General features: G+C 44.5%; 1 protein-coding gene across 2 annotated transcripts in view; it reads right to left on the reverse strand.

Annotated features, from left to right (window-relative positions):
• STON2 (stonin 2) overlaps positions 1–9,490 on the reverse strand; it is a 127,693-nt gene extending 118,203 nt beyond the window's left edge. Inside the window, exon 1 of one of the 2 annotated variants that reach the window (XM_081047487.1) lies at positions 9,339–9,490. The gene's annotated coding sequence lies outside the window, so the exon portion shown is untranslated. The remainder of the gene's footprint in view (positions 1–9,338) is intronic. The other variant, XM_081047488.1, reaches the window with a different exon arrangement.
• Positions 9,491–24,297: the final 14,807 nt, after the last annotated feature.

Below are 24,297 nucleotides of genomic sequence, written 5' to 3' on the forward strand. Positions count from 1 at the left end.
AAGAACTCTATGTGAGGTAGGTATTATTATCCCATTTATTTAGATAAGGAAACTGAGGGAGTTTAAATAATGCCCAAGACCACACAACTCAAACCCAGACAGTGCGGCTCCCGAGTCTGTGCTCTTAAGCACTTCACCACGCTCCTCCATCCATGAGATGTACTTATCCCCTCTAAGTGCATCAATGAACCTACTGTCTTATCTGGCTTTCTTAGGGCCAGGAACCACCTCTGCCACGTGCCCTGCCAGGATTGGATGCACTTCTCTGTCTTCTTCACAAGAGGCAACCACGGGACAGGAGATCAAAGCCCTTGGTCCGGTGAGCCCTGTGCTGTGACCAGCCAAGTAAGTCACCCAGCAGAGTGTACTGTGTGACAGCAAATGATGGACGTCCTTGGAGTTGCTTCCTCACGGCCCACTCAGGGATCAGGAACTGAGCACCAACCAAGAGCAGAGCACGTGAGCTCCAGGGCCCCAGAGTGTGATGGTGGATGGACAGCTGGGGGAGCTGCTACAGTTGGCACAGCCTGACGGTGAGAGACTGAGAGACACGCTGGATTCACTCAAGGAGATGTCCACTCCCCAAACCGCCCCCTTTTTAGATGATTCTTTATAACAAAAATGTTAAGGAGGAAGAGATAGTGGAAAGAAGAGAAGGAAGTGTGCTTCAGCAGTCCTGCTGAATGCTGTGAACTGACAGCAAAAGCAGACAGTTTTCCTTCCACCAGGATTCCTGTGGGTGTGACCAGAGAGGACAGAGCCTGTTAACTCAGTAGAGCACTTTTCCTTCCATTTCCAGATACAGTTGCAGAATTAATAACAGTTAAATACCAATGAAGCCAACACTAGGCAGATAATCCAAGGGGGCATCACGTGCTGTGAATTCAAAGACAAATATCTTTCTGAGGTTTGCTGGACTGGAAAGTTTCATGGAAGTGCAGCTGCACAAGATTGCAGGTAAAGGTAAGATTTAGATGGAGCGCTGTTTTTAGAGCTAAGAGATTAAATAAAGGGTTCAAATCCCAGGTCTACTACAATGTTTGACAAATTACTTAACTCCAGCCTCTGTCTCACTTGTAAAATGAAATGCTACTCTTCCTGACCTTACAGAGGTAGAAATTAAGTGAGATAATATGGTGAAAACTGCTAGCAGGGGACCTGGAACACAGTAAAACTCAATGAATGATAGCTATTAATAGTGATTTTGATAAATACAATAATAAAATTTTTCAGACGTCTTAACTGTTCAGAGCCTGAAATCAAGGGAAATATAGGGACAAGGAACAATGTAGAAAAAAATTAAATCTTGACACATTCTTTCAAAGAGAGCTAGGGTTAGGCCTGAAAGAGAAGGGTAGAATTATCTCACCCTCAAATTAAAAGTAACAAGGTTACAACTGAGGACCCCCATGGGGTACAACGTAGCTAGAGAAAATCCTAACTAGCTGTCCAGGACCCCAAGTAAACGCACAAGTAACACTGTATTTTTGACGGCTGTGGGTTGACCCAATAGACATTTAAACAATACATAACTCAGTAAGCTCACCATCTATGGATTACTCTAGCCTTACCCACTTAATCATAACATTATAATTTTTCTCTTTTAAAACCTTAAGTCAGGAAAGACTGACAAATATATTCAGTTTCTAAAGCAAACAGAGAAATAAAATCTGTTTTCATTTAAAACAACTCACTTTTTTTTTTTTTTTTAAAACAATTAGCTAACTTCAGAAGGAAGGCAGCCAATGGAGTGATCCTATCAAGCTGGTGGGTCTCGTGTGTCGCTTCAAAGTTCAGGCAGATTGGAAGCCACTGATAGACCTGCTATATTGGTTGGCATTTGGCATGAAAAGTGCCGAGAATGCCATTTCATTCAGATGGTGTGTTTGCACAGACCCACAGCATGAAAATGGGACTATCTTTCAAGAGAGCCAGGGTTAAGCCTGAAAGAGAAGGGTGTAATTATCTTATCCTCAAACCAAAAGTAACAAGGACCTTTTGGGGTTACAACTGAGTTATAAGTTACCCCATGTGGTATAAGGTACACGTAGATAAAGAAAATGCTAACTAGATGTCCAGGGCCCCAAGTTCTCAGTGCCACCATCCCTATGCAGATCTGTGAAGCAATGGAAGTTGGACACCACCAAATGTCAGGGGAAGTGGGACCAGTGAATGCAGAAGTGCCAGGGGATTCCTGCATGACTTTAAACAAGTCACTTGACCTTCCGAGGTCATTTTGCCAGTGGAGAGAGACCTGCTGCCTGCCAGTTTGACAAGGTTTATGATAGGATTAGATTTTATTTATAAAGAGGTTTGACATCCTTAGCTCCAAAGTGCTTACCTATTAATAAAGTGAACATGTTAAGGTCAACCTGAAGTCCGGTTTTACTCATCTGCTAGTGCACCACACAATGGCTTTGTTTGTCAGGTGATACAGGCAGGCAGAATATTTGGCTTGGATGCGTAGACAGTCAAGAAAGAAAGACTTTAAGAAGCTCAGACGAGGGCAGGCCCAGTGGCTCAGGTGGTTGGAGCGCTGAGCTCCTAACGCCAAGGTTGCTGGTTTGTTTCCCACAAGGGCCAGTGAGCTGCGCCCTCTACAGCTAAGATTGTGAACAACGGCTCTCTCTGGAGCTGGGCTGCCATGAGCAGCCGGAGGTGGGTATGTGCTGTGGTGGGCTACCGTGTGCTGCCATGAGCCACTGATGGCCAGCACGAGTGGCCGGCGGCCATCGTGAGCGGCCGGCAGCTATCTTGAGTGCTGGCAGCCAGCAAGAGCTACCGTGATCCGCTGAGAGCGGCAGACGGGCAACCTGCTGCCTCAGGGTGGGGCGGCGCAAGGCTCCTAATACCAGCATGGGCCAGGGAGCTGTGTCCTACACAGCTAGGATGAGAAACACTTGAACAGGAGTGGGGGAGGGAAGAGGAACAAGAATGGGTGGGGGAAGCAGGTCAGACTTCCCTTCTCCTTTCCTACTTGACCCTTTTATTCCAGATGTCTAGTCACAAACCTGGAACAAGCCTGTGCTCATTAGAACCACAGTAAACTTGGGTTCATTCCTGAAAAACGAGCGCTCCATCTAAATCTTACCTTTGCCTGCAATCCAGTGCAGCTGCACCTCCATGAACCCTCCCAACCCAGCACCACCTCAAAAAGATGTCTGTCTCTGAATTCACAGCACATGATGCCCCCTTGGATCATCTGCCTAGTGTTGGCTTCATTGGTATTTAACTACTATTAATTCTGCATAAATATTAGGCCCTTTCTCTCTCTGGTTAGAGGCTGTGTCAGAAGACGAAGCATTATTACACTTCTCCGCATTCCTCATAACATCTCCTGAGAGCCATGCGCCCAGAAGACGCCCGATGACGTTCACGTGAAGGCACCTTCCAAAGATGTTCCTGGGCCATGAACAATCTGCAAAGTAGCGTCACGCTCCTCATTGTGACTACATATCACTAACAACACTGCCCATCTCTTGCCTGTTATGAGGCCATATGGCAGCACAGTCCAGCTTAGCATGGAACCAGCTGGGGCTCCACAAAAAAATCCAAGGGACTTCGACTTTTCAATCGTGCCCTTCTATTACCTATCTTCAGAATTTTGGCCAACTTTTCCCAAGTTACTGCATTTCAGAAAGACAGCAATAGCACTAGAAACCTATCTCCTGAAATTTGTAGAGATGTGGAAAAAATATATGATAGCATAAATTCAATATAAATTCAAATTCAATTAATTCAATATATATGATAGCATTAATTCAATAGCATCCAGAGAGGATACTATTTATCTAGTGATTTGATATATATGTTTCTTAAATATCAAATTGCTGTATAAATGCTATGGAATTATAACACTTTCTAACAAATACGAGTATGTTCCGCATTTTTAATCCCTCCTGGCTCTCACTCATGTCTAAGGTTTTATCTGCTGCATCTTTGAAACTTTAGACCATGTTTCCTGGAGACCTGAGATTGAAAATTGACCAAGGGAATGTAGCACTAAGGCCCAGTCTGCAGGAGGAAGGGAAAAGTCATGCAAAATTATCCAGAAAGAGAAACAGACATATCAGATCAATGCAGTTGGCCTCAGGACAGAGGTTCTGGCTCTAAGCTTTCTTGTCCACCTCTGGCAGTAGGCAGAATGCTAGGGAATTCTCCTGTCTCAAAGAGCACACCTTGATGGTGCCATTTGTTTCTGTCAAATCTCAGTCAAGGAAAGGGTCCTTTCAAATCTCACTCACTTTGTTTTATAGCTTGGGCCCACCGAGACATTTCTTATTTTATACAAATTCAATATGTATAGAATTTCTAGTACACAAGGTTTGACAATTATGTTCGAGAACTTGTTGTAACAATGTTGCTAACCTTTTTTGATATCAGAGGGATTATTCATTGTGAATTTGTACCAACTGGATAAACAGTTAACCAAGTTTACTATTTGGAAATGCTGAAAAGTCTGCATGAAAAAGTTAGAGGAAAATGACCTGAACTTTTTACCAACAATTCATGGCTCTTGCATCACGACAACACACCAGCTCACATGGCACTGTCTGTGAGGGAGTTTTTAGCCAATAAACAAATAACTGCATTGGAACACCCTCCCTACTCACCTGATCTGGTTCAATGACTTCTTTCTTTACCCGAAGATAAAGGAAATATTAAAAGGAAGACATTTTGATGACATTCAGGACATCAAGGGTAATACGATGGCAGCTCTGATGGCCATTCCAGAAAAAGAGTTCCAAAATTGCTTTGAAGGGTGGACTAGGCACTGGCATTGGTGCATAGCTTCCCAAGGGAAGTACTTTGAAGGTGACCGTAGTGATATTCAGCAATGAGGTATACAGCACTTTTTCTAGGATGTGTTCACAAAGTTAATTGTCAGAACTCGTATTCTATCCACACCCCAATAAACCAATTTACACTCATCCCACCTGAAACAAATGTTTTAACCTGCTAGCCAACATTCAAAATGTTGACCATAAAAGTATTTCATGCATTCACATCGTGATTGCTAGGCAGGCATATCACTGATTAGCTGAAAACCCTGATAGAGTTCAAACTTCTGCCACATTCAGGATTGAGAAAAATACAGTAAAAAGAAATCCTCACTATGCTTTATTTCTTGTGTCATGTTGGTGTGTACATGTTTTCTCCTTAACATCCATTTTTGGAATGCTGTCTCATTTCAGGAGTGGTGAGTCACAGTTAAGGGAATTGTTGTGACTTGCTCCACCCATTGGTATAAGCTAAACCATGGATGATCTTGGTTTCTCATGGGGTTACTTATCTTGGAGGGGGTTGATCACAATTTGCATGATCACATGGTACAGATGCGTACTCATGAAGGTGACCTCCAGTGAAGTGAGAAATTTCGTGGTCTGCCTATTTTAAAAATTCAGCCAACTGTCTATGCAGTGGGCAAACCCAGTTCCAGAAGAAATTAAAACTGGGACGACAAAAAATATGATGGATCAGGCTTGGAACACACTGACAGGATTGAAAGGTCTGGAGCCAGGCAAAAGGGTGTGTGCTCAGTGACTGGACGGCGAGTCAGGACAGAGTGACAAAGGGAGGGAATAAAAGCAGCACTTGTACTCTTCTTGTACTCAAATTCTGTGAACTCGAGTTTTTGTTTCCTCACTAGGAGCACTGCATCTGCAATTTAATATAAACCGAGAGACTCAGTCACTCTTACAGACCCCACTGCTCATGGCTGGAGTTGGCCTTCAGCAAATCTGCCACATGGAGAATGCTGAGACCTTCCAGACTTTTTCCTCTTTCCATTCGGCCCTTCTATTCAGATCTTTTCCCTCAACCGTGTTTTAACTTCTCCTTTGAGTTCAGTGGTTTCCAAAGTATGGTCTCTCGACCAGCAGTATCAACATCACCTGAGCACTTGTCAGAAAAGCTAATTCCCAGGCACACCACAGACCCACTGATCCAGGAACTCTGGGGAAGGAAGCCCAGAAATCTGTTTTCTCAAGCCCTCCAGGTGACGCTGAGGCACACTGAAGTTTGAGAACTGCGGCTTTAGATACTATAAAATAATGACTCTCAGATGAGAGAGCATGTGCATTTTAGGAGAGGACTTGTAAACAAGACAAGCCACTCAAGTGCCAAATGAATCATTTTCTGGTATTGGAATCTCACGTCATGTGACAGATAGTGAGATCGGAGGCTGCCGTGTTAGTTCAGACCCTCATCGTCTCTTGCCTTTAGTCCCATCCATTTCAATCTCCCCTCGTCACCATGAGAGATGTATACTCAGCCTGAAAATCTGATTGTGTTAAACTCTAACTTAAAACCCTTCAGTGGCTGCTCCCTGCCCACAGGATGAAGTCTCAACCCCCTGACACATAATGTAGCCCTTAATCATCTGCCTCTGGGCCACTTCTCTGGCTTTGTTTCCTTCTGTGCTTTCTCTCCTCCTTGGCCAGACCTCACTGTCTGCAGGAGGTTTATACTTTCCCACACTATGGACTTCAAGTTTGGCCATGTGACTTACCTTGGCCAATAGCATAAGAGCTGAAGTGTTGTCTATTTCTGAGAAGACATTAAGTGCCGTGTTTGTTCTGTCATGTTTTCTTTCTTCCCTTTCCCCAGGATGAGATCAGTACTGTCCCAGAAAAAAGCTGTTTTTAAAGCCTCAGTGGGTCCCAGAGTGAAAATAGATGAGAAGTAGAAACACAACTGACCTACAGTGGACATGCAGCATAAGGGAGAAATAAACCTTTGCTGTTGTAAGTCACTGAGAGTTGGAGGTTATTTGTTAGTTAGCCTAAAATGACTATTAGAGCACTTTTGATCTCCCATATTCTTTTTGTCTGGACTGTCTTCTCTCCTTTGCTCTACCCTTTCTTCCAATCCCACCTCACTCTTATCTGCACAAAAGACTGGCTCATCATTCTACACTCAGTTCAGGTGTTAACCCCTTAATCAAGTCTTTTTTTTCTTTCCCAGGTATAACCGATCATTTGCCTTTAGGATCTCCTCTGCATGCTACAGACCTGTAACTCTGCCCCTGGAATTATGCTAGGGGTTTTCCATCTATTAGCATCCTTAGAAAAACTCCTCTTAAAAAAAAAAAGTTGGGGATTGGCCTGGTGGCTCAGGTAGTTGGAGCGCCATGCTCCTAAGACCGAGGTCTCTTAAGCGGCCGGCAGCCAGCCGTGAGCTGCAGACCGACAAGGGAGGTGGGGCGGGGGAGGAATTGAGTCTTCATTTTACAGAATGGAAGACTTTCGCTCAGAAAAGCAAACTTGTCCAGGTGTCCCAGCCATCAGCCACAGAGAGAAATTTCTCACCAGGTGTGGGTCTGGCTCTGAACTGAGCAATCTTTTCCCTGCCCCCCCACACCAGCAGCAAGCTTTCAGATCCTCCCACTCTAGTAGTAGAGAGAGTATGCGTCTTCTTATCAACAACTGAAAGTATCTAATTAATTTGACACTTGAAAGATTTGCATCTGGAAGTGGGCTTCCTACACCCTGAGAAGATAATCACTTTCTTTAAGTGGATGTACTTATTTTTAAGGCTCCAGGGAATGGCCTTGGAAACCCTAAGAGAACTGGGCATTTTTGTCTGTGCCTTCCCTCCCCACCCCACCCCCAAGCTATGGGGGTAGTGTGCTGTGATAAGATAAGCAGATTCTCACTGGGATTGCCCTAAAGAACCTTTGGGAAGGTCCTTTAGGTTTGTCACAGGGTAGGAGGTTAAGCAGCAGAAGGTTCAGAATTCCAAACAAGTTTGCTACATATTGATATTTTACGTTTTGAAAAGAAAAAAGAAGGGCGCCAAATGTTTGACTTTTCAGATTAAACAAGAAAAGGAAAGTGACACAGAGGCAAAGAACTGAACCAGACTGTCCAGGTCAGACATGGGAACAACTAAAGTGTTAACTGCAATTTTAGGTTTCTGGAGATGCCGGCATTTTATAGTGTGGTTACACTTTCTCCCCCATCCCCAACCCCCACCCCCGCACACCCCTCCCCTATTCCTCTCCCTCTTTTTAAACTTTAGAGGGGTAGAAAGTACAAGAACCTTCATATCCCCCCCCCCCGCCCCAATTCAGCCATACTAATGAGAGAGAAGCATTCAACCAAATACCATGATATTCTCTTCCCACAAGTCCTATCAATTTTTTCAGGGATTACAAAGGTTTTTCTAAGATACTAGCTGGAATCCATTTATTTGTCACCATTCCAGTGGAGCACCTTTTTATCCCCTCTAGGGATACATTACCTTTAAATGATACCATCAGTAACATTAATAGCATGTTTTCCCCTTCCAGTGTAGAAAGCTATTCAGAGCTCCAGTGGGTTGCTGGGCCAGTTTGGACACGTCTGATTTACTGTTTAAAAGACCATCCACTCCGTACAGGAAATAATAAAAGCCAGCATTTATTGAGTACTTAGCTCGGTGCTGGGTGTTTTTCAGGCATTGCCTCGTTTAATCCTCAAAACAACGCTGTCAAATGGGTGCAATCATTATTGCCACTTACAGATTAGAGGAGTGGGGCACGGAGAGCATGAAGGACCCAACTAAGAGAGAGAGAGAGAGACAGGCAGGGGCCAGTAGCTGCCCAAGACCACGGTTAATGATTCACTCGGAGCCCTCAGGCAACTGCTTTCAGTAAGGGCTGCCTCTCTCTCCTCTCTCCTCTCTCTCTCCTCTCTCTCTCACACACACACACACACACACACACTCACACACACTCACACACACACCCCACTTCAACTCTTCATCCCAGCGAGAGGCGGGTGTCCGGCAAATTGCTTGGCAACAGGCGGGAGAAACTCCATCCCAGCCCGGGGTCCGCCGGGTCCAGGACGCTTCTGGGCGCTGTCCAGCGGGCAGCGTGCCGGAGAGGCCTGGCTGGGGTCCTGTCTCCCGACACCCCGAAGGTGGGGAGCAACGCCAAGGCCGGGATTTCAAGCGTGGGTGGGTGGCTGGGGGGGGGGAGGGAGGCACGGTCCCCAAGGACACCTGTTGTCGCCTCCCCGCTCAGGCCAATGAAGACGTCCTGAGGAACCAGATCGTGGGGAAGACACGCGTCGGCAAACGGTGTCTGAGCACGGGTGCGGGGGTCGCAGGTGTCTCCCCCTCCCACCCCCGCCGCCGTAGACGGAGTCCCCCCCCTCCTCCCACTCCTGCACGCCCGCGGCGTGTGGCAGTGTCGCGCCTGCCTGGCACTCGCAGAAGCAGGCGCTGGGGCACGAGGGGCTCGGGCGGCCCCCGCGGCGCTAGGACCCCGCGGCCGGCCGGCCCCCAGCCCGCGCCACCTGAGGGGCCCCGATCGCGCCGCACGCTCGCCCTCCCCTGCGCGGCGCGGTTACCTGTGACGCCGCCCGCAGGGACCACGTACCGACCGAGAGGCAGCCGCGGCAGAGCCGGCCGGGCGGGCGCCGGGCTCCCCCCGTGCACCCCCGCCGCACTGCTCCCGCCGCGCTCCCTCCGGGTCGCAGCGCCGCCGCCGGCTCCCGACTCCGGGCTCGCTCCGCGCCCGCCGGCTCCGGCAGCCGCTCCCGCAGCTCCTGATTGGCCGCAGCTCGCGCCCGAGCCGCGCCCTGATTGGGCAGCCGAGGACCGGGCGGTGGGACGGGCCCCGAGCCGCCGGGACCTGCTCCGCGCGCCCCCCGCGTGGCAGCCTCGCATCCCGGCTGCACCCGGTGGGCCTGCTCCAGATGCGGACCCTCTGCGGCCAGTGGGGCCGGTCGTCCGAGCACCGGGCAGAGAGGAAAGCATCGCTGCGAGTAGCATTGAGGTGGCGGGGAGTGGGCAGCGCCTTGCGGTCTCGTCCATACCCCGTGCCGCAGCTGGATGTGGGTATCAATTGCTTCTTCGGCCTCACGCCTACTTGGGGTTTTGAATACCTGTTCATTGCGATACTTCTATTATAAAAAGGGCGTAAGGCGCAGGGCAGTGGCTTGTAAACAGTGGAGGCTAAATTGGGTTTGTGGACTCAGATCGGACTTGACACACAATCTCTATGTGGTTGAACTTGAGCTCGCGAAGGGGAAGTAGCTTGTCCAAGGTCGTTATCACGTTAGGACTTAATCACGTTAACAAATTTTTAAGAATGAGAAAGATGGTGAGACCTTCATTTACAAGGAATTTATACCTAGCTAGGAAGATGAGACTGAATAATAATAACAGTATAATAACCCTAACGTTTCTACGGTGCATAGTATTTGCTGGGCACTTTTCCAAGTGCTTTACATATATTAATTCAGAAACACGGGAAACCGCTTTCATAAGGATGTCTATATGTCCTGTGAAATGTATGGACAAGTGACATCAGTTCTGACTACGGAGAGACCTTCATCAGGAGGATATACTCAGTCACTCTCTATTCTCCGGAATAGAGAGAGTGATTGTCGGAAATTAAAATTGTCCACATCTTCCTTTTCTTCTTCCATAGTCTTTAGTCCTTCCAACATTTTCTCCCACCTGCACTGAACCTTTCTAAAGAATAAAAACAACCACTAGAAATCAAAGTGTAACCAGAACTTTGTTCCACCACTCATAAAAGGACGCCCCTCTAAATACTCAGACAATGAGTAGAAATAAGTAGCCCAGTTTATATTTTAGGACCTTTGACTAATGTCTTGAAAGCAAGTAAGTATGTAACTATTTTCCTACAGGTATTCCCCCTAATTCTATTCTGTGTTGACAGAACCCTTGAGTGACAAATTTGGCTTGGTAGAGAACTAAAGACCCTAGTGAAAAGCACCTTGAGCCATTTTGAACAGTCTGATTATTGCCCTAGAGTGAGCTTAAAGTCATTTACTTTGAGAAGCCCAAGACCCTGGAAGGAAATTAACTCAGTTTTCTTCAGTTTATATCAATGGACAAACAACTGATTCACTTTATATTGAAAAGATGGAAAGGGCATGGGTGGAGCCTCACCTGGTGGCACACATACTGGGTGAGGATGGTTCTTTCATCAGGATCCCTCTCCATGCATCAGAAGCACATGGAGACATCAGCCCATCATTCCAGTTACACATGTTCCATAACTGTGGCTTTTGCCAATGCAGAAGTTCCGTTAGGATTGGTCGCACTATCACTCCAAAGAAGAAAGGGTATTTCACCCAGGAAACTAGGTTGACCCAGGATGGTTTCTTAAATTGATCAACCCTGGGTCACAGCACACTAAACGCGGCCCTCTGGAAGGATGGTAAGGGAAAGAATCTGAATCCCACAACATCCACTCTGGAGTCTTCTTGTGGGTAGGAACTATTAATGCATCCATCTATCTATGCACTGTCTCATCTAGCAAAGCTTTGCTTCATTCTGCCTACTGCATCACATTTCTCCTCCGGGGACTCCTACTTAGCACTCGAGGCTCAACTAAAATAGCCCCTCTATGAGGCCTTCACTGGCTCTCCCAGGCAAAGGTAGTGATCCACTTGCCCATGCAATATCTTCATTACAGCACTCAAAAGCAACAGGCCTGGCCTAGTAAGTACACCATAGTAGGTACTCAATTAAACTTGAATGATTGACTAAAATCCCTAATAGGGTGGCATTAAGGAGACTGGAGCCAAGCCTCTATCCTGGTCATCAGGGCATCTTCCAGTACCAGGCTGAAAGGACATTTGATGTGGGTCAAAAAGATCATCCATCCACTCCAACCGTGAATAGGTGGTTTCTGAATGTCATTTTCTGTCAAGTAAAGAGAAAAATAAGCTCTCAAACATACACAAGATGAAACTATGCAGCTGATTTAGCAAACAGTTTGGCATTTCTTCAAACAGTTAAACAGAGAGATACCATGTGACCCAATAACTTCGCTCGTAAGTATATGCTCAGTAGAATTAAACACATATGCCCCCACAAAAACTTGTACATGAATGTTCATAGTAACATGTTTCACAAAAGCTGAAAAATGCAAATGACCCAAAGGTCCATCCACTGATGAATGGATAAATAAAATGCGGTACATCCATACAATGGAATCTTATTCAGCAATAAAAAAATAACATGCTGTCATATGGATGAAACTTGGAAACATCATGCTAAGTGAAAGTAACAAAGCCAGAAACAAAACGCCACATACGGTATGATTCCATTTAGATGAAATATACAGAACAGTTAAATGCACGGACACAAGAGAGCAGATTGCTTGTGCCAGGGGATGGGTGAGGGGAAAACGGGCAGTGACTGCTTACTGGATACAGGGTTTTCTTTTGGGTGATGAAAATGTTCTGGAATTAGACTGTGGTCATGGTTGCACAACTTTATGACTATGCTAAAAACCACTGAATTGTGGGGGTAGGAGTGAAGTACACAGCATTCTGACAGGGTGGAAAACTTCATTGAAGGACATGTTAGTTAAATCCTAAAATGTGACAGGTAAAAGTATAGAAGTGTGGAGGGACAGAAAAAAAACTATTAAAAAACACAACAAACAGTTAAAAGTCGGCTTGTCCCCCCTCATGCTCCCACCTTCAGCAACCCAGAGGGGATTTGCTTCTTCCATTTGCATTGTCCAGCTGAACAGTCCACGATGATGGAAATGTTCTTTATCTGAAAGATTCACTATGCAAGCCACTAGACAGATGGGGCTATTAGACATTTGAAATGTGGTTCGTACAACTGAAGAACAGAATTTTAAACTGTCTGTAAATTTAAATAGCCACATGTGGCCAGTGGCTACTCTACTGACAGTGTAGTTTTTGCTGGTTTACAAGACTAGAGCCCTCTTAAGTGGCAGCTTGAAAAAATACTGGAGGATATGGGAACAGGGGAGTCTACATCTTTATACCCCACAGCCCAGTTCAACCCTGAATCCACTAGAAATTCTTCAAAAAGATCTCACTGCTCCCACCCTTCTCCATGCTATGAACTCTTAATGAACTTCAGTCAATAATCCAGTGTTAGTTTTGTCTTTATGGCAAGGTGCTTCCATTCCACAAACAGTCGTGGACTTAGCACTTTGTAGAATTCTGGGAAGAGGAAAGATTGTAGACAAGATCAGCCAAATTCCAAAGGGTTGGTCTTGACAAGGCTGAAAAGAAGAAGGGGCAAGAGCAACCCCTTACAAGGACCTGGTTCCTTTTCTTCTTCCCTCCAACAGCCCCCTCGCACACATACACGTCCGCATCCAAGTGGGAAATCTTGCTACTAAGATGCCGAAGCGATACTGAAGCATCTTTATTTAGATTTCCTGTTTCCAACTCAAGCCTCGTAACGTCCTGAACTCCTTCAATACACTTTTCAGTTCATGTTGATCTTTCCCTTCTAAGAACACTCATTGAACTTGAAATCGATAGAAAAGTAATGACTTTTTAAGTGTTCTTCTGTAGTGTGGGGTTCCCACAGCAAGATTCATGTATTGTGAAATGACTATTTCATGCCAGGGACTGTGGATAAAAAGAAAAGAAAGGGTCATGAGCAGCTCAGAGCCTACTGAGGAGGCACATAAAGAAATTGTTCTACAGAGTCTGGCTTAGATGTGGAGGAAGTTTCATTGACAGCACAGACAGAGCAAGGAGCAGCGAAGTTCACAGAGCAGAAATTCTTTAGTCTCTGCTGGCACTCAGGGCAGTCACCCATCCGCTCCATGGGGTGGTCACACCTATTTCCTCGCAGGGCTTTCCAGCCCGTTGCGCCACAATACCAACAGGCCCTTCTGGTTGATGTCCGTCTTCTCTTTCCTCTGCCCAATGTGGTGATACCGTCCTCTCTCGTGAATTGTCAGCTATGTACATTCCTTGTGTGAATGAGACTACTCTCCTCCCTTGTCTTCCCCACTGGTGGTGGTGGTGGTGATGTGTGGCGGGCAGGGGTGCTGTCAACATGGAAAGAATTCTAGGAATGCAGTGATTAGAACCTAGAGAGTTCAAGAGAAGACCTGGTGGGAAGGTGTGCCATTCTAGGTTTGCTGTGAGATTCAAATGAAATTATGGACCTGAGACTCTTTTTGCAATCTACACAGTTATACACAGAAATTATTTTTATTCATCTCATTTGACAGGTAAGAAAACTAAAAAGGAGGAAAGTGAAATGACCTCCCAAGATAAAGAGGCACCATGGGAGTGTTGGTGGGAGGGAGAACTCTGATTTCAGGCGGCTTGGGGTGGACACCCAGCTCTGCCACCTCCTAGCTGTGTGACCCAGGGCTGGTTTCTGAGCCACAGTTCCATATTTATAAAGTTGGGATAGTAATACACCGACTTCAGAGATTTTGGTGAGCCCTGAATGAGGAGATGCCCACGAAGTACTTAGCACTGTGTCAGGCACATACATAACACATACTTGATAAATATTCGCTGTTATTATAATTTTACTACACAGGTATTTGTAGCAGAGGTGCAAGTAAGCTGGGTCTCAGCCTTTCTCTGCACTAGAAATGAATAAGAAGACATTTTCAAAGTGAGATTGCAAAAAGCGGCGGTGATACTCATATGTTTGAGTATCTGGCATTTGAGAAACAATATAGCCGCCGGGTAAGAACCCAGACTTAGGAGCCAGGCGGCCTGGGTTTGAAACCTGGTCCAGTCACTTAATAGTTGTAAGACCTTTGGCAGGTTAGTTAGCCTCTGTGTACCTCAGTTTCTTCATCTCTAAAATGGGTTCTTGTGAGGAATGAATGAGTTAATGTATAGAAAGTGTTCAGGACAGGGCCTGGCAGATGGTGTTAGGAATTGTTAGATACTAATAATGTTATTATTTGAAATCATTTAAAATTAAAAATAAACTTGTTCTTTAAAATCCCAATTGGCTTTTGTTTCAAGGGGCCTGCATCTTAGAGATTGGGGGTTGGGGGAGGGAGAAGAGGACAAATATACACATCTCTGTGATGTCACCTGCAATGTTCCCTTTGCCTGAAATCCCTCCTTTTTGACCCATAGAACCACCACATGTTCTCCACTCCCGTGGGCCAAGGTTCCTTCTCTCAGGCTCCCGTCTCTCCGACAGGACCCTTCTCTCTCTTTTTTGCTCATCTGTGTATTTCCTGACATCCTCAGTAAGTGTTTTGTCAGTGGAAAAGTGGAAGAGAGTAAGGGAGATGATTTTAAACTCTCATACGGTAGTTGCAGACAAATACAGAATGGTAGCTCATAGTGGAACAAACGTCCTCCCTCTTAGGGGATAAAGGGATGGGAGGAGGACTTAGGGAGATGGTACTTCTCAACACCAGGAGGAAAAAACACAAAGAATAACCATCTAATCTTTAACTCGAATGAGCTCCAGCCCTATGGCCGTATCCTCCTGGGCTGGGGAGAAGCTATGGTAGAATGAACCAGAATGGGCTGTGGACCCAGGACAGTCTCTGTCTGAATCCCACTTCTGTTATTCAACAGTTATTTGGCCTGTGACCCAAACATCTCTGAGCCTATCTTCTCACCTGAAAAACTGAAGGTAATACCAGCCTGAAGGGGCAATTTTGATGATGAAATGAGACAATCATACCATGCCTGGCACTGAGAAAATGCTCAGTTGATGTTTGCTAAGGGACAGAACAAGGCTTTAAAGAAACAGCACTGCTGTTGGATAAAGCTGTCCTATCCTTGAAAGCACAGCACTGCTCAAGGTTGTCCATTGCTTGTCAGCATCAGCGTACCACTCCCCACATCGGCACAGAGGCCATCACACAGCTTCTCAGACTCTCAATCTGAGGTTAATCTGCAATCAGGACGCCCAGGCAGGCGGGCGGGGATTTGGCAAACCCCCTCCCCCAAACCCTTCTCCTCTCCAGCTGGCACAGAAACACTCCACGTTTGCAGCTTCCATGGCAATTACAAGAGCCTACTCCCTTTTATTGTTTTTCTTTTCCTAATGATGGAGCAATCACATGATTTCAACAGGAAAAACAACTCTGGAATTGGAGACCATCTGGGTTGAGCCAGGACTTTTTGGTCCCTGTGTCTGAGCCCCTGGAGAGAAAAGACATTCGATGCTGGCAGGATGAGGGATGAGCTGGACAAGAAGCATGGCCAGCACATGCTCAGACCAGGCTGGCCAACTGAGCAGTGTGTGTTTCAGGATTAAAAACAGTACAGTTCTAACAAACCAGGGCTCAGGACCAGGCACTTTATAGGCTTCGTTGAGCTTCATCATTGCAACAATCCGAGGGGAGTGTTTATTATTTTATTATATACCCGTGAGGAGAATGAGGCTCGCAGAGGTACAGAGGTCTCTTGGGGCTTTGCTAGTATTCCACCCTTTTTGCAAGCCCCCAGAGCCTCTGTGTTTATCTCCTAGCCCTGGGTACAGCAATGCTTCCAAACTCTAAAGTGCACACAGATCTCCTGAGATCCTGTGGAAATGCAGATTCTGCTTCACTAGGCCAGGGTGGGCCTGAGACTCTGCATTTCTAACAAACCTCCAGGGCATGCTGCAGCTCCAGGGACTTTAGTTGCAAGGGTGAGAGACTGGTGGTCTTGACCTTGGCTGCATGATGGACTCCCCTGGAAGCTTTCAAAATGTTGACACTTAGGCCCCATTTAGAGATTCTGATTTTGTAGGTCTGGGGTGCAGACTCCCCCCCCCCCCGCCCCCATCCTACGCTCTCTGCACAGGACTTCTACAGCTCCCAGTGACTTAACGTGCCACTACGGCAAACCACACTTCTGGAGGGAGCCAATATCTACAGGCTCCTGAGGACATGGGGTCACTCTGCACTTCCCTTTCCCAGCTGCAGAGGCATCAATGGCGGGGCTTTGAGGTCACCCTTGAAGAGGCCTCTCTCAGCAAACTCCCAGCCTAAGAAGAGGCCAGAGCCACCACCTGTTTCCTTGAAATAGTTCACAGCTGTGCTGGGTGACCTCACCACTCTGGCTCTGCTGCCGCCAAGCTGTGATCTGGAAAGCCCTCTTCCCAGGTCATTTAGTCAAGTCGGTTTTGGGCGCCCCCGGGTGTCAGGGCAGTGGAGGGAGTAGAACTGCACACAGGAGGAGCTGCAGAGCAGGCTGGGGCTCCTGGGAAGGACTTGTCTCCTCGCCCCTGGCCCCATCCCCCCCGCCCCCCCCATAGGCTGCCCCAAGGCTGCAGGCTGGGCCGTGAGAGGAGTTGACAGCCTCCTTTCTCCTCCCTCCCAACACTTGGGAACTGATGGAATTACAAGTTCTCCTCCTCCTCCCTTTAAGTGATATACAAACATTCAAGTAGGTAAGTAAAAAGGGAACGGTCTCTCCTATTCTTACACTTCCCAGAGACAACCACAGGTAGCACTGGGTCTCATATCCTTCCAGATATTTTTCTGTGCATAAGTGTGTATATTTACACACAAATATGTAATATTGTTTTATAAACAAAAATTGTTATGTAATATTATTGCAAACACTAACTTGGATGTCTTTTCCAAGTACTAGTTACATACACTTATAAATTATTATAGTGTGTCTCAAACTTGTCTGGAAATCAGAATCTTTTGGGTGCATTTTTTAAAACATAAAAGAGTGACAGGTGTCACCCCAGATCTGCTGAATCAGAATTACTCAGAGAGGCCTGGGATATTTTTATAACTTTATATTTTAAATAACTGTCTCAGGTAGGTTTAAAAAAATAATAATACATTTAAAAATTCAGATATAATTGACATACGACATTATATTCCTTTTCCGTGTAGAACATTTCAGGTGGGTCTTATGAAAACTGTCTTGCCTTTTTAACAGTTACACTTGTCTGATATGAGGATATACCAGTTGTTTGTTAGCTAGTCCCCATTTAGGTTATTTCCAGCTGCCTTCTTCATGCTATAAATAATACTACAAAGAAGACACAGGTTGTAAAGGATAGTTTGTGTGTGTTTTCACAAGGAAAAAACAAACAATTATGGAGAGGACAATTTTCAAGGAATGGAAGAACTAAGTCCCAGGCTTATCTAGAACCCTTTTCCCACTAAGAGTGTTCATATTTGAATCATGGAACCTCACTCATGGCAGGACAGAAACTGAAAACCTGCATAGTCAAGACCAGTACTGCCCAGTGGAAATATAATGTGAGTCACATACATCATTTAAAATTTTCAGTAGCCACATTCATTTTAATGTTTTATTTAAACTGATATATCAAAAATATCATCTCAAGATATAATCAAGTTAAAATAATGAACGAAATATTTTACATCTCTTTTTTCATGTTAAGTCTTTGACAACTGGTGTGAATTTTACACTTTACACCTCACCTCGGAATAGCCACATTTCAAGTATTCAATAGTCACATGGTGCAAATGGTATTGTATTGTACAGCACAAATATAGACCTTTTAATTTACTGGGGAGATACTTAGTGGGGACAAGGAACAAACAGTTGTGGAGCAGCTACAATCTACTTGACCCTGAAGAAGCACTTAACATCCATTATTCCATTACTGGGAACTGCTCACAAAGAAACTTGGAGAGAGGGAGGAAATTTTTGCAGAGGATTAAAGTGAATGACAATATATGTTTAAGACATTTTCTCGTCAGAACAAATCTATGAGGAAGGCAGGATACGGGTTATTATGATGCCCGTTATTTCAACTTGAGGTTGATAATTTGCCAAGATCACACAGCCAACGAACACAGAGGCAGAACTGGAATCATGTCTTCAGATTCCAGGGCCTATGCTTTTTGTTTATCCCACAGATCTTCCTCAAGACAGTTATTCGAAGTCCATCCTTATATTAGTAGTGTAGGGAGAGCTGTCAACAAATTAACTGAATTATTAGAAGTCACATCGTCAATCTAATCTAAATTGTGTGCCATTCCATAGACTTGTGGTTAAAAAACGTGCGCTACTGTCCCCTGGTGGACAATATAGTTATTGCAAGCCGCTGGTAAATACATTTTAGTTGAGCCTTCCTAGTTCATTCACTGAGTATGTAAAATATAACAACTATTCCATACAGATTCTTGAAATTAAAAAAAAAAAAAGTTGATTCCTCATACTGGGAAAGGTTTGGAATCACTGCAGTAGATTCTCCCGTCTCAGAATGTCAGAGGAACAGTCACAAACAGATCCTCATTGTAGGTTTTACTTCAGATATACCTTTTTTAAAAATTGAGGTATAATTGACATATAACATTATATTAGTTTCATGTGTACAATGTAATGATTTAATATTTGTATATATTTCAAAATATGTCTAGTTAACATCTGTCACCATACATAACTACAAAATTTTTTTTTGTAATGAGAACTTTTAAGATTTACTCTATTAGCAACTTTCAAATATGCGATTGAGTATTATTAACTATAGTCACCATGCTGTACCTTATATCTCCATGACTTATTTATTATAACTGAAAACTTGTACATTTTGATTCCTGTCACCCATTTCACCCCCATCCCCAACATCTCACCTCTGACAACCACCAACCTGTTCTCTGTACCTATGAGCTTGGTTTATTCATTTTTGTTTTTTATAGATTCCACACATAAGTAAGATCATACAGTATTTGTCTTTCTCTGTCTGACTTATTTCATGTAGCATAATGCCCTCATGGTCCATTTAATGCTGTTGCAAATGGCAAGATTTCATTCTTTTTTATGGCTGAATAATATTCCATTGTATGTATATATATCATAACACATGTATATTTTCTTTATCCATTTATTCATCAACAGTCATTTAGTTTGTTTTCGTGTCTTGGCTATTGTAAATAGCAATGAGCATGGGGATATATATATATATATATATATATATATATATATATATATATGCATATATATGATCCCTCCCTCCTTACCAGCCCCATGCTCCGGGTGCACCGCAGTCCACACCAACCCCAACAGCTCAACAGGAAGGGCCATGTCCCGTCTGTCCTTCACCCACATACCCTCCCATTGCATCATCCCTTTGGCCAAGCTACATCCACCAAAGGGAGATCCAGGTCCTTTTGCTGACACTAAGGGGGCAGCACCGAATTATTTCTGAAGATCATATTTGCAAGCATTAAACAATTAAATAGTGATGGATTAAAGGTGAAGTACCAACAATACCAACACAATGACATTGCCACTGTAGACTGCTAACAGCGGTGGACATGCTGCCATATTCACAGTGTTTCCACACCCCATGAAAAGAGTGTCAGTGACCCTCTAGGCTTTTGGGATTATTTTTTGCTTTGTCCATGTTTCTATACACATTAACCATCACCAAAACGCCCTGGCAGTGGCTTGGCTTTTATATATATATATATATATATATATATATATATATATATATATATATATATATATGTGCATGTATAATTGTACTTGGTTCTATCGCAGTTTCTAAGTTTACCTTTGGTGTGTTCATGTGTCTGTTTTCTAGCTAGGTTGTCAGATCCTCAAGGGGGAAAGACTGGAACCCATAATTTAAGGCTGTGGACAGTCTGTGTACTTGAATGAATACTGCTGATTGCCTTAAAAAAAAGGTAGTTTAAGAACACAAAATAAATATGGTGTTTGTAATGGAATCTATTGATTTTGCCTGCATAGCATTCTTTTCTCTTTCTCCCCCAACCCACACAGTCCTAATGAGGCTGTTACTCAAGGGCCCTGAGCTCCCCTGGGTAAGGAGTGGGCCTGGAGATGTGACCCTTTAGAGAGTGACAGGGAGTGAGTGCTATTTCTCTCCAACAGCTGGGCTCACAATTTCAGTTAGCTAGAAGAGCTGTCTGCTTCCTCAGCTTTTCTCTGTGTAATTCTGAGACCTACCCCACAGCTGAATGATGCATTCCTTTTTCATTATTTCCAGAATAAATCTAAAATATAAGGTATTACCTTTTAATTTAATTCTGCTTCGGTTTGGAAATTTGAACAACTTCTCTTAAGCATCAAAGGAACAGAAGACTTCCAACTGCTAAAGGTAAAACTAGCTCTTTTTCCCCTAGAGGGCAAAATGACAACCAACAACTAATTTGATTTAAAAAAATTGACTTTTAAAACTGTTATACTACAATGTGGTAATCTCAAGTTGGGTTTTGGGTACCAGCAAGAGCTATTAGGTGAGCACAACCAGAATCCCTTTGCAAAGAAAGTGAAAAGGGCTTCAAACTGGCACCCATTGAAGCTGGAAGAACGGAAGTTCAGCCTCTTGGCACTGGCGCCCCACATCATACCTCTAGTCATTAACGGGGCTGCAGCAGGCTGACTTGGTGCCCTGGGTCCTCCATCACCCAAGAGAGACCCTTAGAGGGCAGCCCCCTGTGATCCCTCCCTCCTTACCAGCCCCATGCTCCGGGTGCACCGCAGTCCACACCAACCCCAACAGCTCAACAGGAAGGGCCATGTCCCGTCTGTCCTTCACCCACATACCCTCCCATTGCATCATCCCTTTGGCCAAGCTACATCCACCAAAGGGAGATCCAGGTCCTTTTGCTGACACTAAGGGGGCAGCACCGAATTATTTCTGAAGATCATATTTGCAAGCATTAAACAATTAAATAGTGATGGATTAAAGGTGAAGTACCAACAATACCAACACAATGACATTGCCACTGTAGACTGCTAACAGCGGTGGACATGCTGCCATATTCACAGTGTTTCCACACCCCATGAAAAGTGTCAGTGACCCTCTAGGCTTTTGGGATTATTTTTTGCTTTGTCCATGTTTCTATACACATTAACCATCACCAAAACGCCCTGGCAGTGGCTTGGCTTTTGGATTAAGCTATGGGTTCTGTTAAGAGTGGAATCAGTGCTGAGTCCACGGTCAGCACTCAATACTTGCTGACAGCAACCTGATGACTAAATTTAGACAAGAGCTTAACTGAGACTTCCTCCAATTGGGTGACAACCTTAATGACAGAAAGGAGAAGGACCCAGCAAATTGAATGTGTAAATTGCTCCTCGCTGGCTTATGGTTCTCCATGCCTAGAAAATGAGTCACTGAAGACAGGAATGAGTGGGGGAAATTTTGGCCTCAGAATATTCTCCAAGTTGGGCAAAGTCACTTTATCCAAAGACAGAGAAGTTACTGTGGCCGGTGTGGAAAGTCCTCGTATAACCTGCAGTGGGAATAATCAACATTTGACTATGAAGAGAAATGAAAACAGGGAGTCCGGGGAGTTCTGTTTTCAAGCTCCACACGGAGTTTTAGCTCTTCCAGTTGTGGAGATGTTACAGAAAAAGCCCATCCGTGATAAAAACCTTACTCCAATGTTGTAGAAACAGAAAACGGAGATAAAAGCCACTTGTTATTCCATCAGGTTCTTAGAATCCTTCAGTTGGTGACATAAAAGTGGAACACTCCTAATTTTGCTAGCACTAATATTTTAAGAAGATACACCAAAAAGCGTAAGTGCTAACTTACATTCAGATTTTTTTTCACTTTTAAGGTAATGTTTAAATAGGCATCACGGTCACAAGGTTCAGGGTATACAGTCAAATGTTTATATCTAATCTCTGTCCTGTTGTCACTCAGTTTTCTTCCCTCTAGGCACACCAGTGTCACAAGTGCCACATATATCTTTCCTGTGATAATTCAGGCACATAGAAATTCAAATATCCATTCTTCCTCTCCATTTTCACAAGCATGGCATCATTTTGTAATCATTCATCTAGTCCTTGCATTTTTTTACCTCATGTATTTTGGAGAGCTTATCATATCAGTACACAGGAGGACTCCTCATTTTTTTATGTGTGGCTACTTGGTGTCATATTCCTTGGGTGTAGCATAATTTATTCAACCAGTCTTTATTGATGGACATTTAAATGATTTCCAATCTCCTGTTATCAACAGCATTGCAATCCCCTACACTGTACATTCTCAACAAGGACCAGATAGCCCTCGAAAGGGATGAAAATGGGTTCTTGGCAAAGGCAAAGAAATATTTCCCTTTTTATTTATAAAGCACAGATATACAAACAGTACCTAAACAGATATTCAGTATATGTGTGGTATTCAAATTTCATGAGGGCAGAGGGGGGCGATTAGGGGAGACACATATCTAAAATGGTTACTTAGGAAGCTAACAATGAAAAAAAAAGCGGGGAAACATGAACGCTGCCTTAGCCCAATCCCCACTGTCAAAAAGAAGATACAGGGTTGCTATGACAGGTGTAGACCTGACATGAAACATCCCTGGAACTGAGCACATTGATTGGCGTGGAGCAAAGTTGGGATGCTAATGATAGGAGGAAGAGGGTGACTGTCAGAGATTTCCCAGGATTTGCAGCCTTGAGCCTGCCAGCATCTGGGTCAGGGGGCCTATGACCAGGGGTGCAGGGACCGTGTGCAGGACATGGGATGGATGGGAGAACACAGCTTTCCAGGGACAGTCTTGCCCCTTTCCTGAGTTATTCTGAAACATTTGAAACATTAACAGTTTTCTCTTGACGTTAGAGTATCTGGATTTTTAAAACTCCTCACCAATGTTGTCACTCAGTAAAAGTCTATTCTTTCCTCCCTACTCCTTTATTCCTTTGGCACCCATAATAGTTTAGAATAACTCTTAACCTCCCTTGTATATGATGACAATTGACAGCCTTGAGGAAAGAGGCATGAAGGGGTAACGAATTTGCAAGGAAAATGGAACTTAAATGTCCTCACCAAAAAAAAAAAAGCAAAAAAAAGCAAAAGAAATTTGTGAGATGATGGATGTACTAACTAATTGTTGGGGGAAATGCTTTCACAATGTATACATATTAAATTCACCACGAGGTACCCTTTAAATATCTTAGAATTTTATGTCAGTTATATCTCCATAAAGTTGAAATTGAAACTCCAATTAAAAATAATAAAAAACTATTGTGGATCTTTCTTTAGTTCAGAGTTGGTTAACACACAACAGCATTTTGTCCACTGAAGACACTGGGGCTCACGCAGAGCTCCTTGTCCCTTTCAGAACCCTTTTCTGGGCTCATGCAGAGACCAAGAAGCCATTTCCCTCACTGCACCACCCAGCTGCTTCCTTTGTTGGTCCACCAGACATGTTTCCCTCCTCCCAAACGATTGCCAGCCCTGGGGCGGGCCCAGCTTCTCGTGTCTGACTTGAGAAGACCGTTTTCGTTCTTGTTGTCCAGCAGGAGCTCAGCCAGATTGGAGGGTTGGCCAGCTGGGTGGATCCCTTAAAGCAAGAGGGGTCAGAAAATGTCACCAAAATGCTAAAACCACCCTTGAAATACAATCAGATGAAGAAAAGTGCATTTATGCGAATTCCTCTCAGGGAGAGTATACCTTGGGACAGGAAGGGCTGCCTTCAGGTATGTCTAGGGGGAGGTGGAAGGACCCCTCCCTCATCCAAGGGAACCCTGGCTGGCTACCACCTGCCTTTCGGGGAGGTGGGTTCTGTGACCGTGTTTCCCCCAAAATAAGACCGGGTCTTATATTAAGTTGTGTTCCCAAAGACACATTAAGGCTTATGTTTAGGGG

The sequence above is a fragment of the Rhinolophus hipposideros genome, assembly GCF_964194185.1.
Source record: "Rhinolophus hipposideros genome assembly, chromosome: 5".
Taxonomy (NCBI): Eukaryota; Metazoa; Chordata; class Mammalia; order Chiroptera; family Rhinolophidae; genus Rhinolophus; species Rhinolophus hipposideros.